We start from the raw sequence: 15,816 nt of genomic DNA on the forward strand, positions 1-15,816 counted from the left end.
GTTTTAGACGAGGGCACATGAGCCAATTTAAATACCCTACTGTGCAGGAGACATTCCCTGACTTCAGCAAGCTCCTGTTAAATATACAAACTGGCCTTTTCCTGTGTCTGAACCATTTTGATCTGTGCAAACATTTTGATCTGTGCACAGTGGTCCTGCCAACTAGACAATACTGTATCAGCTTTCCACTGTCATCCTTGTCCATAAAGCAGGGCTAGTGGGTTGGCATAAGTGTTTCACTCAAATTTAAATGCTTTATTGTTTAAAAAAAATACCTAAATGTATGACTCCACAAAAACCAGTGAAGGTTAAAGGCTGACCCTGCGTAACTCATCAAACCCAACTCCATGCTGCCAGCCCTAAAGGTTCCGTATGTGTCTCCACCTAAGACTTCGGAGTCTCTCAGAGCTTGACCTCTGGCCACTCCTGGGTGTCCCAGGAACTGGAAGTTAATATGACCAAAGCTAAGTCCTTAATCTTCCAGCCTGCTCCTCCGTCTCCAAAACCATTACCTTCAGTCCTTTATGTTAGAAATCTGAGAATCCCCCTTCCACCAGGTCCTTGAATCCAATCCATCACCAAGGCTAAGACACCACTTCTACAAAGCAGCTCCCGCTGGCCACTCATCTCTACTCCGGCATCCTGGCCCGAGCCCCCATCATCTCTTTCACAGACACTGCAAAAGGCTCTTAATGGGTCTCCTCCCCGCTCTGGTCTTGGCTTCCTACCCCAAGCCCATTAACCACACTGTAGCCTGAGTTTTCAACTGATGTCAGAAATCAAATCATGTCACATCACTGCTTTAAAATACATTAATGCCTTTCTGTCAGCTTGGTCCCTGCCGACCTCATCCCTTGTTTCTAAGCCCCAACATCACTCCCCGCCAGCTATCCTGGCCCTCTCACAGTTCCTAGAACACAGCATGAAGCTCTTACCACAGGGCCTTTGCACATGCTGGACCAGGAAAAGCCTTAACTGGTAACTTCTCACCCCTCAGATCTCAATATAAGAATAATCTCCTCCAAAAGAACTCCTGGGCTAAATTTTTTATTGTGGTAAAATATACCTAACACCAAAATTAACCATTTTAACCATTTTTTAAGAGTACAATTCAGTGATATTAAGTATATTCGCACTACTTTGCAACCATCACCACCATCTGCCTCCAGAACTTTTTCATCCTCCCAAATTGAAACTCATTAAACAGTAATTCCCATCCCTGCCTCCTCCTCTCAGCCCCTGCTAAACACTGTTCTGCTTTCTGTCTCTGTGAATTGGACTATTCTCTGTACCGCATACGAGTGGAATCATACACTGGTTGTCCTTTTGTGTCTGGCTTATTTCGTTTAGCGTAATGTCTTCAAGGTTCATTCACGCTGCAGCACGTGTCAGAACGTCCCTCCGTTTTAGGACCAAACAGTATTCCACTGTTTGGGTGCACCACTTTGTATTTAACCATCCATCCTTCGACAACCATTTGGGCTCCTCTAGGGCCATTTTAAAGTCAGCCCTCATTATTCTGAGTCTCGCCCTGTTTTCCTTTAAGTGCTTATCCTAGACCATAATTCTAATGCCAGTTGGTATCTCTTTGGTTCACTATTTGTTTAATATTTACTCTTGCCTTCCACCCCCTACAACCCCATAAGCTCCACGTGGGGGTGGACCCTGTCTGTTTTGTTCATTCTTGTATTTACCACCAGTACCTGGCACAGGGCCTGGAGTGCAGTGGGCATTTAATAAGTAAATGTTGACTCTTTGAATGAAAGAAACCCATTATGCCACCAGAAAGCCACAAGTCTGGATTCACTCACAAATTCCATGTACTTTATATTCAACTATGAAAGAGAACAAATTATGCACATGCACGCACACACACACACTTAGCTCTCTGGGCACCAACAACTTCCTTTCTAACACGTAAGTCATTTTTTGTGACTATTAAGTATTTAGTCTCTATTTGTGACTAATACACATTTCCACTTCCTGTGTCCTTGTCAAGAAGGTAACATGTGCAGAAGTAACTTATCTATTCAGCAATTAAGTAAGGAGAAATTAAGTACTGATAAACGCTACAGCATGGATGGTTACCCTCAGTAAAACACCATGGAAACATTATACCAAGAAAAGTAAGTCAATCACAAAAGAACATATGTCGTATGGTTCCATTTACATAAAATGTCCAGACGGGCAAATATACAGGGTCAGAAAGCAGGTGAGAGGTTGCCAAGAGCTAAGAGGGGAGGGAATACGAGTGACAGCTAAAGGGTACAGGACTTCTTTTTGGGGTGATGAAAAGCTTCTAGGATAGATTGTGGTGATGGCAGTACAACTGTGTAAATATACTAAAAACCAGGGAATCATACACTGTAAAAGGGTGACAGGTCCAGGGTCTCGATACAACTGTTTGATAAAAGGTAACCTACATGTATGGAATTGGGGGTGTTTGAGACCTGCCTGTGTTTGAGGGCTGGGAAGAGCTTTCCGTCCAAATTAGACGACGCTCAGCAAGGTTGGGAGGGGTCGGGGAAGGGATCAGGGCCTCACTAGCAACTCTGGCCTGCCGCGGACCTGCAGGGGCAGCCTGCTCTCTCCTGCAGCAGAGGCTTCCTGGCCCCGTGCACCCTGTGCATTATAGACCACCTTCCTTCCAATATAAGCAAAGGCTTCAGCTTCACAGAAATCATCTTTTTTTACACCATCTCTCTCCCCCTACCAAAGTAGGAGGACATGCTATGATGATAAACAGTTCAAGTTCTCTGAACCAAAACTTTAAGTATGAGTATTTCTGAAAAGCCTCTTGATAACCTATTCGGAGTGATCTGAACACAGCCCATTGAATTTACAGCATTTTATAACTCAGATTCCTGGTGGCGACCCAGGCTCTGCCCAGAAAGTTACCTTTGGCTCCTGTTTCTCTCACACCCTGTATCTAAGTGGGCCAGAAATCCTGTTGGCTCTACCTTTAAAAATATCCTTAACCTTCTCGCTCTCAGACATTTCACTTTGGTCCCAGGTTTCATTGTGCCCCACCTGGTTTAGACACCTAACTGGTCTCCCAACCTAGGAGCCCTCCCCCTGGCCTGCTCTCCACACCAACCAGAAGGACCATTTAAAATCCAAGTCAGAGCACAAATTACGACCCTCCAAAGGGCAACGTCCTGCACTGATGCCACCCCCGTCCATCTTGCACAAAGTCAGAGCCAAAATCCTTACACTCCTAGGAAGCCCCGCATGATGGGGCCCCCACCTCTTCGCTCTTCCCCCTGCCCCGCCCCACCCCACTCCCAGGTTTGAAGAACAGCCCACCACCTGTTCATCTGCCTTCATCACCCCAGCCATGTATTCCTGCCGCAGGGTCTCGGCACCCAGTCATCTGTCCCCTCTGCCTGGGACCCTCTTCTCCCAGATCTCCGTGACTTACCCTCTCCCCAGTAGGTCTGCTCAGATGCCACCTTCTCCACCCTCCAACTGCACCCGGCTCCTTTGCCACCCGCCCAATTCTTCACCCTGCCCAGCCTTCTCTTTTTATCCCCTGTAGCGCTGATCTTCAGACGTTCCATGTAAGTTACCCATGTATTATCTTGCTCATCCCATGTCTCCCTCCTCTCTTCAGCGTGTGAGCTCCTTGAGGGCAGGCCCTCTGTCTCCTTGTTTGGCTGTCAGATGCCAAGTGCCTGGCACACAGGATGTGCTTCACAAGGCTCTGTCGAGCTGGCTGGCTAGATCATGAGGCCTCTCTTTGTTTAGATGCTGTAAAGCTAAGGAGGAGGGTCCCCGCTGCAGAATGACTGAGGAGACAGGAAATTCTCTAGAAGTTATGAGTTTAGTTCTCTGGTCATTCAAGAGGCTAGAACTCAGGAAATGAGAGCTGGAGTGATTAAGAGTACCAGGCCTGAGCAAACTTTCTTTAGTTTTAGAAAGCAAAAAAGTGTTGGTCTGAGTGACCTCAAGGCTTCAGGACACACTGGATGCTACTCATTTCACCACCCACAGTCCGAGGCTCTCAAATTGACCTTGGAGAATTTTCACGTTTCTCTATGTAAGGGGGCAAGGCTATGACTGACTTGAAAAAAAACCTTTTAAACCATCTCAATCAAGTTGACAAAGTATCAGACCTCTGAGAGGTTAACCAAACTGTTAGCCCCTGTATCCTTTTCTGTGGTTGAGATGGGAAGAGGATAGGAAGGCGGAATGACACCAAAGGATGGTGGTACTTGGAGTTAGTTTGAAGGTTTTGCCTTATGTGTTTTTTAACTTACAAACGTCCTGCTTTTTAAATATGCAAATCCTTATCTTGGCTAATTTTCAGGGCACCGTGTGAGCATAAACCTCACCTAGTCTATTTTCCTCTAGAAAATACAGATCAAGATGTCTTTAATCTAACAGACTAACATCTAACCATGATAGAAAGGCTTCTGGTTTTTATCCTGTGCTACAAATGAGCACATTAGAACACAGGTGCATTGTTTGATGTTTCTGCCAATCCACAGTCTACAACTCATCTCTTGCCTTGAAGCTTATTTTGAAAACCATGGCTTCTACCCTAAGGTAGAAAACAATCTGATTTTTAAGTATTCCATTTTTCAAATATTTAAATGTCACTTTTTCTCCATTCTAACCCTCCCTCCCAAAAAAAAAAAAAAAAAAGTTCTTTTTCTTTAATCTGAGTCAATTTTGGAGGAAAGATAAAGATGTTTTTCCTCCACTAGAGAGAGTCCTCCCTGGAAGTCAGCTGTGGGCTGCAGAAGTCTCCAGATGGTGAAGCCAGGTCTTCTGAGCTTTTACACCCAGCCAACACAGAGCAGCATCAGCCACACCATGGGCCGCCACAGGTGCTGGGGTGATGGAGATGCCAAAGGACCACCAGCTTCATCCAAGCAGCTGTGGTTAAAAGGAGAAACGTGGCTGCCCTCCACATGTCTTCAAGGCAACCAGCCTCCCCACAGCACCCCACGTTCTTCTCTCCAAGGTGTTTTGGAGGAAAGTGTGATATCAAATACCACATGTCCCCAGCCCATCTTAACCACTTTCTACAAAAGATAAAACTCACAAAACTGAGTAAGATCTCACAATGCCCATGAAGAAACAGGAGTTTTCCATATGCCCATGTTCATAGCAGCATTATTCCCGGCAGCCAAAGGTGGATACAACCCAAAAGCCCATCAACGGAAGAATAGATAAACAAAATATACGGTGGTCTATGTATACGATGGAATATTATTCAGCCTTGAAAAGGAAGTGGAACAAAATTCTGACTCATACTATGACATGGATGAACCTTGAGGACATCATGCTGAGTAAAATAAGCATCATAAATGAGTCATACATATTGTATGATTCCACATAGATGGGGTACCTTAGAACAACCAAATTCATGGAGACAAAGTAGAACAGAGGTTATGAGGGGCTGCAGAGAGGGAGAAATGGGGAGTTACTGTTTAATGGGTACAGAGTTTCCAAATGAGATAATGAAAAAATTCTGGTGATGGATTGTGGTGACAGCTGCCCGATACTGTGAATATGCTTAATGCCACTGAGTTCACACTTAAATACGACTAAAAGGACAAATTTTATAAATATTTTACCACAATTAAAGCAAAACTCTCATGAAATAAACTTCTGTAGGTTGAGATCACAAGGAAATCCTCTCCTTCCAAAGTTGCTCCAGAACCAAAAACAGCATACAGATTTGCACTTAATTCTCACCATCTCAGCAGTTGATAAACCCCACACAGTTTCCTTGTTTTACTAAAAATTCTGGAGGCTTCTATAGCATCTGCCAGTGCCTGGCTTAGAGACCCACACGCTTATTTCCAACATGGTAGTCGGACCAATCTTTCCAGTGTGAAACATACAACCCCCCCCATCTCCCCACATGAGTGAATATTTCAACCATCCAAGTCAAATGTTTATCCACTTTCTTATAGAGAATGTTAAATGTTTCTTCCAGATCCATAGATCAGATACTGATCTCAGAGAACGGTCTGTGTCCCAGGAAAACCGAGGAAGGATTTGTACACAAGTCACCTCACACTTTATATAATGAGTAATGCATCCAACCCACGGGAGCCTCCCCCAGCAGCAAGCTCAGAGCCTGTGAGAGGACGATGCTTGGTGCCTGAGGACTTCCCATGAGGATATTCCAGCTCAACTCAATTTGAGTAAAGGTTAGAAAACTGGTTTCAACCAACACTCCCTTGCTCTAAATCAAATAGACCTTGACTCTGGTGAACAAAAGCCATTCCGCAAAGAGACAAAGCCATAAATGACAGCCCTGTAAATAAAGACCAAGTTGCTAGCCAAAGGTCAGGCTACACATGTACTCACTGCAGAAATGCCAGGTTTCTCAGTCACGCTAGGGGGATGTGGTCATCACCACAGAAGGATGACCCCCAGGAGTCAGTGGACGTGAAGACTGAAAATGAACACAGAGCTTCAGAGACAGAAGTGGTGGGGGCCACCCTCCAGGGTCTAAGGCAACCATCTCTCCATGCAGAGAGGGACAAGGCCCTGAGCAAGAAGAGAGAGACTGCCTCATCTACTTTCTCACCAAAGAAGAAAAGCGAGAGACACAACCCAGGCCCTCTGCGAACCTCACAGGCTTCCATGAAGCAGGGAGGCAATCGCCAGTCTGGTGCCTGAAGAAGATGCTCAAGCCATTTTTTAAATCAACAAATGGATGGATGGATGGGATTGTACCAAGGGTCTCTGTCATTAGCAACGCTTACCAGGCGCCACCACTCAGATACCATGCGGAGAGCATGAATCCTTTGAAAAGGATTCAAAATTCAGAAACTCCTGAGTTGTGAACAGGGAAGAGTCATTTAAAAAAACAAAAAAACAAAAAACAAGAGTACGGACGTGAAAGAGATGAAACACAGACAGGAAATGGGGGGTAAAGGCGACCCAGCAGCACTCAGTATGTCCCAGGGGCCTCCACTCTGAGGAGGAGAGCACGCCCAGGGGGGAGCAGCCGCCCCTCCTGGCTGTGACAGAGTGTGCACATCCCCAGGTCACTGAGCACGCCGGTCCTTCATGCCACTGTCCCCCCACCCCGATACCTGTGCTCCAGAACCCAAGCCCTGGATATGGGCGTTCAGAAGCCCTCTCCTTCTCTGGGGCATTCTTTCTTGCCTATGCCCGGTGCAAAGAAGCACCTGTTTGCAAAATAAATACTAACAAATAGAGTGATGCCTGTCTCCTGCACAGTCTAGGAGAAAGGCAACAGCTGCACGAGCCATAAATATTTACCCAATGATACCAACAACACGACAGTCATATTAACGACCACTTTTTATTGAGCTCTGCGCTAAGCCCCTTTAACTAACTTCTCTCATTTGGAAATTTTCACACAACGCTGTGATGTAGTACTATTATGATTCCATTTCACAGATGAGGAAACTGAAGCTGAAAAGACTGAGGAAACTGAGGCTGGAAAGATTAAGTCAGTTACCCTGGGTTATATTTCAAGCCAGGTCAAAGGATGCCAAAGCACCTGCTACCAACCCCTTACTGGCGCCTCTGGACTCAGTTGCCATTGAACCAGTTATTAAACATTTTTCCAATTGTGCATGGTTTTGACAACAGTCTATTTAAAAGTGCAATGCATTTAGAAGAATTAGGGAAAGTATTAATGCATTCCTAAATGATCAGATGATAAAAATCCCTTTGTTTGCTAAGAATAAAAATGAGAAAGAAGATTGTTATGTATATGTGTCTGTGTGGGTTTATATATGCTTTCTAGACGCTTCCTCCATAATGCCAGCTCTTCAGATACACCAGACCTCAAAAGGTCTCAGACTGGGTATTATTTTTAGCTGGGCACAGGGAAGGGGATTTCGGAGTAACTTGGTTAACAAAATAAAGCTATCTTCTTTTTGTGTTAATAAAACTCTGCTGGAGGCAAATTAATTTTTACTTATCTTAATAAGTAACAAAGCACCTACAGGCACGAATACAATTCATCTAATTGAACGACACTAACAAACAGACTTGAAAACTCACAAGACACCCAAAGACACCACAAAGAAAAACTTCCCAGGGGACTAATCGAGAAGCAGCAACAGAAGCAAATTCTAAATTTAAGTGCTTAAGAAACTTCAAAGGCACCTCTCTTTAGAGACGTGGGACATGAGGACACGAATGGACCCCATAAAACTTGTTCTACTATCTAAAAAGCAAGTTTCTCTGCATTCATAAGTGCATAGGCTTCTTTTAACAATGACTGAAACTAAAGAGCAAAGGTAACTAGTAGATTAAAATCTCACTCTAGTGAGTTATAAGGATCACCTAGATTCCATGACTGTTTACCAAATACTAAAATTGAACTCAAACTTTAGGAAGGCAAGAAAATATTTAAAATATGTCAAATACCTGGGCATCATACTAATTTTTAAAAAAATATATCCATTTAATAAAGAAAATAGGAAAACAACATCCAAACACCTACTATATATAAGGAACAATTCACCTGTTCTCTTATTTATTGCTCTCAGCAACCCAGGGAGGTTGATAATTTGTTTTTCCCAGCAAATGAGTAAACTGAGGTTCAGAAAATTTAGAAATTCATCTAAGGTTGTACAATTTTTAAAGTAAGTGAAGAAATATAAGAATGAATTGTGACAATACAATTTAAAGTACGTAAAAGAACTGAAATCTGTGGGACTCGAAATCCACAAGTTTTCCACTACTCCTTGTGTTAGAGGGAAGAGAGGGAAAGAAGGGAAGGGAAAAAAAGGAAGGAAGGAGGAAAAGGCAGACAGGGAAACATTCCACAGCCAGATCTGGTCAGTACTCCTAGTGCCAAGATTCCAGAGAAATCCAGGTGAAACAGAACCAGTTCTGAACTGGCTGTTCACCTGCAGATTCCTTACACCTGTGGACTTTTTACCAACTCACACTTTTAAAGCCTCAATTACAAAGAATCCCTAGAAATTACCAAAGCACAGTCATTAGAAAATGGCAAATGAAGAGAGGTAAAGATTTCTAATCTCAAATCAGAACAAGGAAGCCTCCACTATTTAATGAACACCATTAAGAGGATTCAGAGGAGTAACTGCAGGCAGGCAGACTTCTCCCCTAGAAAGTAATCAGCATCAGCTAATAATCATTAATCATCTTTTGCGCAGTATATGCATTTATAATAGGTTTTAATAAGGCCTTTCAACAACAGGCTCAGAATTACTGAACGGCATTTTAGGTCTCACACAAGAGTGCTCCCCAGACGATGAAAATTAGAACTTCTACTTCACAGTTTGAGTTTTTTCTTTTTATCTACGCTTGTGCTGACCATCACTGGAGACTTTATCAAACATCACTTTTAGTTTTTGTTCCTGCACGTAGTTAACCTTCGTCCATAACCTACTGCGCGCTTGCTGATCATCAAGTACCTGGCCTGTGTTGTTTCAGTTAATTCTCAAGGAGTGGAGGCAGAAATCTGAAGGCAATGTAACCAGGAAGATGGGAGAGAATCTTTTCTTAAGCCAATAGGGCGGGCAGTTTCCGGCAGGGGAAACTGGCGGCGTCCGGAGCTACCCAAGAAGGACTTGGAACACGCCAGGGGCTGCGCGGGTTGAGGGGGACTCACCCAGCGGAAATGTAGCCTGGTTGCCCTTCTTTGGGCGTGTCAAACCCCCTCCCCGATTCTGCGCCCTCGTCCTCCCCTACAGCTGTCACAGGTCGACGATCCAAGCCTCCCCGCAGCGAGCACCAGGCTCGCACACTCCCCACGAGAAGTTGGGCGGACAATTACAAGCTCTTCTCTTAGGGAGTAGTGGGGAAGTTGGGGGGTTAAAACACCAGCCATTATCTGCAACACCCCTCCCCCAACAAGTTGCCTCTCCGCAGGCACACAACGAGGTGACAGCACCGGGCGTCAAACTTGGGGGAGGAAGGAGTGGCAGTGCCATGGGAGCTGGCGAATATGGCCTTACAATCACCGGGGAAAAGGGTCCCTCTTCCCCATCAGCTCCCAACTTGCATTCATGCCCACAGAAGATGTCTGGAGGGTACCAGGTCCGGCAGCAGGCGCGGTGGAAGGGATCCATCCTTTCCCAAAGGGGAAGGAACATTCGGACCCAAAGTTTTTCCGGATGCGTTCGCATCGGCCCCAGCAGAACCCTGTCAAGCGGGGCTTCCAGAGAGACGACAGGTATTACAGGGAAGCCTGCGGCTTTCAAGTGCCCACAAGCCTTGCCGAGCTGGATCCTCGGAGTTTAAGCCCAGGCATGAGCGTAGCAAACGAGCGAAAAACCCAAACACCTCCTGCGATTTCCCTCTACTCCACGCGGGTGAAAACCCCATGGCCTTTTCCTCAGTGCTGCTTACCCGACCAGCTGTGCCTCCCCATCCCCGACGCCGCGAAGGTTCGCGACACCACCACGCAAATTCCACCCGTGTGAGCTCAGGAGCCCGAGGGCGCGGGCAGCTGCTGCCACGGCATCTCGGATCCCTGGAGTCCGCCGCCCCGGGGCGGCCAGGGAACCTGCGGGGCCGGCGGGGTGGGGCAGACCAGGGGCCCCGGCGCCGTGTCCCTCCTTACCTGGCGCTCGCTGGGCCCCGGCAGGGGCATCCACCGGGTGCGCGCCTCTCCGCGCGCTCGCTGCGCACCTGCCCGCCGCCGCCCGCCCGGCCCCAGCGCTGGCCGCCGCGCTAGCGCTTCATGGCGCACGGGGCTGGCCCGGGGCCCCGGGAAGCGTGTCCAGTTGGCGGCGGCTCCTCCGGCTCTCGCAGCTCTCCAATGGCTCCCGGCCTTCCCCCGCCCCGCGTCCGCGCCCCCTTCCTTTGCGGCCGCCCTTTTTCCTCCGCTCGGCGGGACCGGCCAAACTGGTTTCTCCGCTCCCGGGTGGTGCCTCCAGTCTCCCTCTGGCAGCTGCGGCCGCCTCGCGCGGCGGGGCTGGGGGCGGGCCCGGCCGTCTGCCCTCCCTCTCCTGGGGGCGGAGAGGAGCTGGACGGCGAGTCCCGGGGCACGCAGACGTGGCCCACGTCGAGCCCCGCGCCCTCGGTGCGCCCCGGCGGCAGGCGGACACCGCAGCCGTGCCCTGAGCTCGCCCCCGCCTCTCCTGGCCCGGTCTCGGCTCCCCGGACGGTCCCTGGAAGCCGCGCTCGCCACCCTGCCCGGCCAGTCCCGTGTCACTTTCCCGCCAGCCTGGCCGCCGCTTGGGGTCGGTGACCGCGCCAGCCCGGAAAGCTGGCGAGGCCGCGGCTCGCCCGGGACCTGAGCTCCCTCGGTAAGGAGATCTGTACCCTCAATGCCAAGTCACGTTCCGGGACCGGTCACCGAATGCGCGTCGCGGTTCGCCGCGCGGAGGGTGGGGGAAGAGAAGGCGCCAAAAGAAGTCGGGAAACCTACCCACTAATTGTAGCAAGCAGGCTTTCTGCTGAGACCAAATTCCCTCACCTTTATTAGTGTGGAGTCAAAAGGAACCAGGGTGCACGGTGTAGCTGGAAACTGTGGACTCACGTGCATGGTTGCTAGCTGGTGTTTGGGCGCGTGAATTCGACCCTTGCCGGCAGTGCATATACATTACACTCCCTGTGCCAGAAACTCTTCTCTGCGGAATTTACCGCTCACCTGCTGTGGACAGTGTGGTATAAGAATGGAGGAAAGTAAAAGATGAATCAGAGAATTTGCTTAAAATGTAATAGGAGTGATAAGACTCACAGACAAACAACTAGTTGCCTATAGATCAGAGAGTTCAGGTCATTGGCCTGAGAGTTCAGACTCCCAAGGGAGGACTTTAGGGAGACTTCACTGAAGGGGCCATGCTTGAGATAGGACTCAAAATTCACACTTTTATGGATCAGGGTTGTGAGGAGAGGGTATTCAAAGAGTGGTCTACAGATTTGATCTTCAGTATATGAAAGATTCAACTGATATTGTTAAACACTATATTGCCTTGGGTTTCTTTTTCATTAGTCACACTTGTCTTTGACTAGGTGGTGCTGGTCAGTCATTTAATCACTCTGGGCCTCAATTTCCTCATCCATAAAATGGGTCTGGACCAGATAATCTCAAATGATTCCTTCCAGTGCTTATTTTCTGAACCCAACAACAGAGCAAAGGTCCAGAAGCCAGAAAACACAGGGCTGGCTTAGTGACAGTGGGATAGATAGACCAGATGCCTGGGAGTGCAGTGTTAAAAGGTAAGACCAGCAAGGGAATTGGGGCCTCAACTGAATATAGGCTAAATAGTTGGGGGTGGGGGGAGGCGGTGCAGGGAGCATGCCTTTAGCAGCACCTGCAAACAATGCAAAGGTTTTGACCATAGCACTGACATGATCAGGTCATGGGTATATATCCAAAGAAAATGAAAACACTAATTCAGAAAGCTACATGCACCCCAGTGTTCATAGCAACATTATTTACAATAGCCAAGACATGGAAGCAACCTACGTGTCCATCAACAGATGAATGGATAAAGAAGAGCCATACTACTTACTCAGCCATAAAAAAAAGAATGAAATCTTGCCATTTGCAATAACATGGATGGACATAGAGGGTATTATGCTAAGTGAAATAAGTCAGAGAGAAAAGGAAAATACTGTATATTATCACTTTTATGTGGAATCTAAAGTATAAAACAAATGAATGAATATAACAAAATAGAAACAGACCCACAGATCTAGAGAACAAGCTAGTGGAGAAGGAAGAGGGGAGGTGCAAGATAAGAGAAGGGGATTAAAAGGTTCAAACTACTACGTATAAAATAAAATAAGCTACAAGGGTATGTTGTATAGCACAAGGAATATAGCCAACATTTTATAATAACTTTAAATGAAGTTTATAAACATTTTGAATCACTATGTTGTACACCTGAAACTAATAATAATACTGTAAATTAACTATACTTTAATTTTTTTTAAAAATCATTTAAGAAAAAAAAGAACAGGGCTAAGAGATTAGAAGTGGGAGAATGAGGTGCAATTTTAAGTAATGTGGTCAGGGTAGGTACAAAAAGGTGAAGGAGTTTCATTCTAGGTGAGAGAAATTCTTTGAAAATTCATCTCACTTGGAACCCACCAGAAATGGGCATGGTCAAACCTTTTCTCACTGACTTTCCCCAAAGTCAGCCTTCTGCACCTTCCTGATTGTTGGGAACTGAGACTCAGTTAGTTGATGCTGCTGATAAAGGAAGCTGATCACTTGGAAGCCCTGACCCTTGACCTCTCTGAAAGAACTGTGCCAAATTTCAGGGTGCCTTGTCAGGGCAATGACTGAAAGTATCTCACGCGCGCAATGAGAATTGATTTTGAACTGTGTCTTCCATGAATCATTTGATCAATGATTTCTTCGTCCAGGCAGCGGCCTGATCCCACCAGCCTCAGCCATACTTTCTCAGCATCCCCAGGTGGAGTTGAATAAGCCTTCTGGTTTTGTTGAGAAGCCGTTCCCAATCAGTAACCAAAACCCCTACCTTGCAAGCTGCTGGGGGAAATTATTAAACAGTCACTTCTAAAAGAGGGTGGCAAAGCTTTTCAGCTTTTGTAGTTCGTAATTTCCTCCAACTGTTTCTTTTTTTGTTTTTCCTTTTCTTGGCAGCATTCCTGTGCATTTCCATGATGCAGGTAGGAAGGCTGGGGTGACTGCCAAGAGAACTAGCTCAATTTTACTAAAAATTCATTTCCTAGAATTTTTTTTCTGAAGGAGCCAAGGGTTAAAAGATATGTTTACAGGGAGGTGATACTGCCTGTATTCAGTTCTTTGCTAAACACGGTGGTCATTTAAGCTAAAGCATTTAATGCCAGTGGAAAGGTATTCATGCCACTCTAGGTGCTATTGTAACCCATGCTGGGCAGTCAAGGTGAAGCCGGTTGGAAGGTGAATTCTTCACAGCCAGTCTAGACCAGCTCCAGAATTGTAAGCATTTTAAGAAGATATCTCTCACCAGAGCCTGTCTTGGCAATAAATGAAATTAGCAGCTTCGAATAGTCTGACCCACTTTCTTTTAAATGGTATTTAAAACAACAGATACAAATGATATATTCTATTGTCTCTACACAAATAATTTTCCAAATTCCTTCTGACTTATATGCTTTCCACCTCCTTTACTACTTAGTGGCTTTTTTTCCTGACCAACATTTTCAATTCAAAAATTGGATTGCAAAAGAAACATTAAACATCAGATAACTGTGTCTGAGTTTATTACCCGTGCTTAACCTGCAAGAGATGTTCCCAGGCCTATTATTAAATTTCAATTCTCTTTGTTTTGCATCCATGAGCATGTAAATATATGGGATTAGGTTGCAGTTTTTCTTTTCTACAAAGAGGAGATTTTAATAACCTGTTATCTATATGGATATGTAACGATAATATAAGTATTTAACAGTATATTAATAATAACACTAGTTAAACTTAATTCATATAATTTAGACTTTAATCAACAATTTTCCAAAATACCTTGGGATTATTGTTCGTATATGCAGCCATAATTTTATGTAATTGTAAGAAATTTGCATGTATTGTCTTTTGCTGTTTTCACCATTTACCATCGTGGCATGAAAGCATGTTTACCTTTCCAACTTCATCCCTCATCCTTCAAGACCTAACCTCCCCCTATTCCAAGCTGTTTGCGATTCACTGCATTTTGATTAGCACTTGGTGTTCCCTCTGCTTGAAAAGCCCTCATCTATCCAATCTCATTTCCCAAGTGACTTCCTCTGGGAAAGCCTTGCCCCAGTCTCCCCTGGAGAGCAGTACCCAAAGCACTTTGCACCTAACATCTAGAGAAACTTTTACTCCATTTTATCTTAACTATTTACCTGTCTCATTCCCCACAGCACTGTGAGCCCTTTGAGACCCAAGACGGGCCCTTATTCTTCTTGGTCTCTCTTGGTCTAGAAGATTGCTCTGTCACCCCAAGTGCCTATTAGTTCTTATAGAATAAATGAGTGGTTTGCATAGTCATATTCTTAATAGCTGTATAGTATCTTCTGCTGATGATTTATCCACTTATTTGCTATATTTGAATATTTATGCATTTATCAGAACAGCTTCTGGAAACATCTGATCAATCACAACCCACCAACTATTTTAAGGGCTTCAAAACGTCTTATTTCTCTCTGGTTCCTATTATTTAATGGGTTGTGATTTGACCTTCTTTACTTCATTCCGGAAATGGTGACTTGAGTACAAGAAAACTTTTTGTTCTGTTAGGAACGGGACCTGAGTTAAGTTTGATGCTGTTACTGGAACCATAGAAAAAATGATATTCAAATTTTCCATAAAGTTAGAGCCGCCTATGCTTTGTATGAATTCTGCCTTTTTTATTTTCCTAAACTGCCATCTAGCATGAGTGGTTATCCCTCCCAATCAAAGAAAAGCAAACTAAATGCAAACAAAACAAAACAAAACAAAAAAAACTGTGAAAAAATTTTCACTTATTATGTTGGCAAAGATAAAAAAAAAAATTGTCTGGGGTAGGGTAGGGAATAGCCCCAGTACCTCCATTAAATAAACAAACAAACAGACCAAATTACTCCCCTCCAAAAAAAACAAAAAACAAACCAAAACCAAAAAAAAAAAAAAAGTCTGGTACTGCACTGCATTGGCAGTGTTTATATGGACATGGACTTTCATACACTGTTGGTATGAATGCAAATTGTACAACTTCTTTGTAAGGAAATTCAGAAACACATATCAGAATTTTTAAATATACATGCCTTGTGCCCTAAGAATTCGTGTCTAGGAATTTATCCTCGAGATGCATTTGAACACGTACACAAAGGTGAATGTACATAGATATTCATTGCAGCATATTTTTCACTGCAAAAGACCAGAGGTGACCTTGATGTCCATTAACAGAGGCCATGTCCATC

General features: G+C 45.2%; 1 protein-coding gene and 1 long non-coding RNA gene across 2 annotated transcripts in view; one reads left to right on the plus strand and one right to left on the minus strand.

The window, feature by feature from the left end:
- The window catches only part of ATP8B1 (ATPase phospholipid transporting 8B1), a 102,301-nt gene extending 91,437 nt beyond the window's left edge, over positions 1–10,864 (minus strand). The window contains exon 1 of the mRNA XM_031441843.2: positions 10,541–10,864. The gene's annotated coding sequence lies outside the window, so the exon portion shown is untranslated. The remainder of the gene's footprint in view (positions 1–10,540) is intronic.
- Positions 10,865–11,027: 163 nt separating this feature from the next.
- LOC135319526 (uncharacterized) overlaps positions 11,028–15,816 on the plus strand; it is a 38,603-nt gene continuing 33,814 nt past the window's right edge. Inside the window, exon 1 of the long non-coding RNA XR_010378179.1 lies at positions 11,028–11,228. This is a non-coding gene — a long non-coding RNA (uncharacterized LOC135319526). The remainder of the gene's footprint in view (positions 11,229–15,816) is intronic.

The sequence above is a fragment of the Camelus dromedarius genome, chromosome 28, assembly GCF_036321535.1.
Source record: "Camelus dromedarius isolate mCamDro1 chromosome 28, mCamDro1.pat, whole genome shotgun sequence".
Lineage (NCBI taxonomy): Eukaryota > Metazoa > Chordata > Mammalia > Artiodactyla > Camelidae > Camelus > Camelus dromedarius.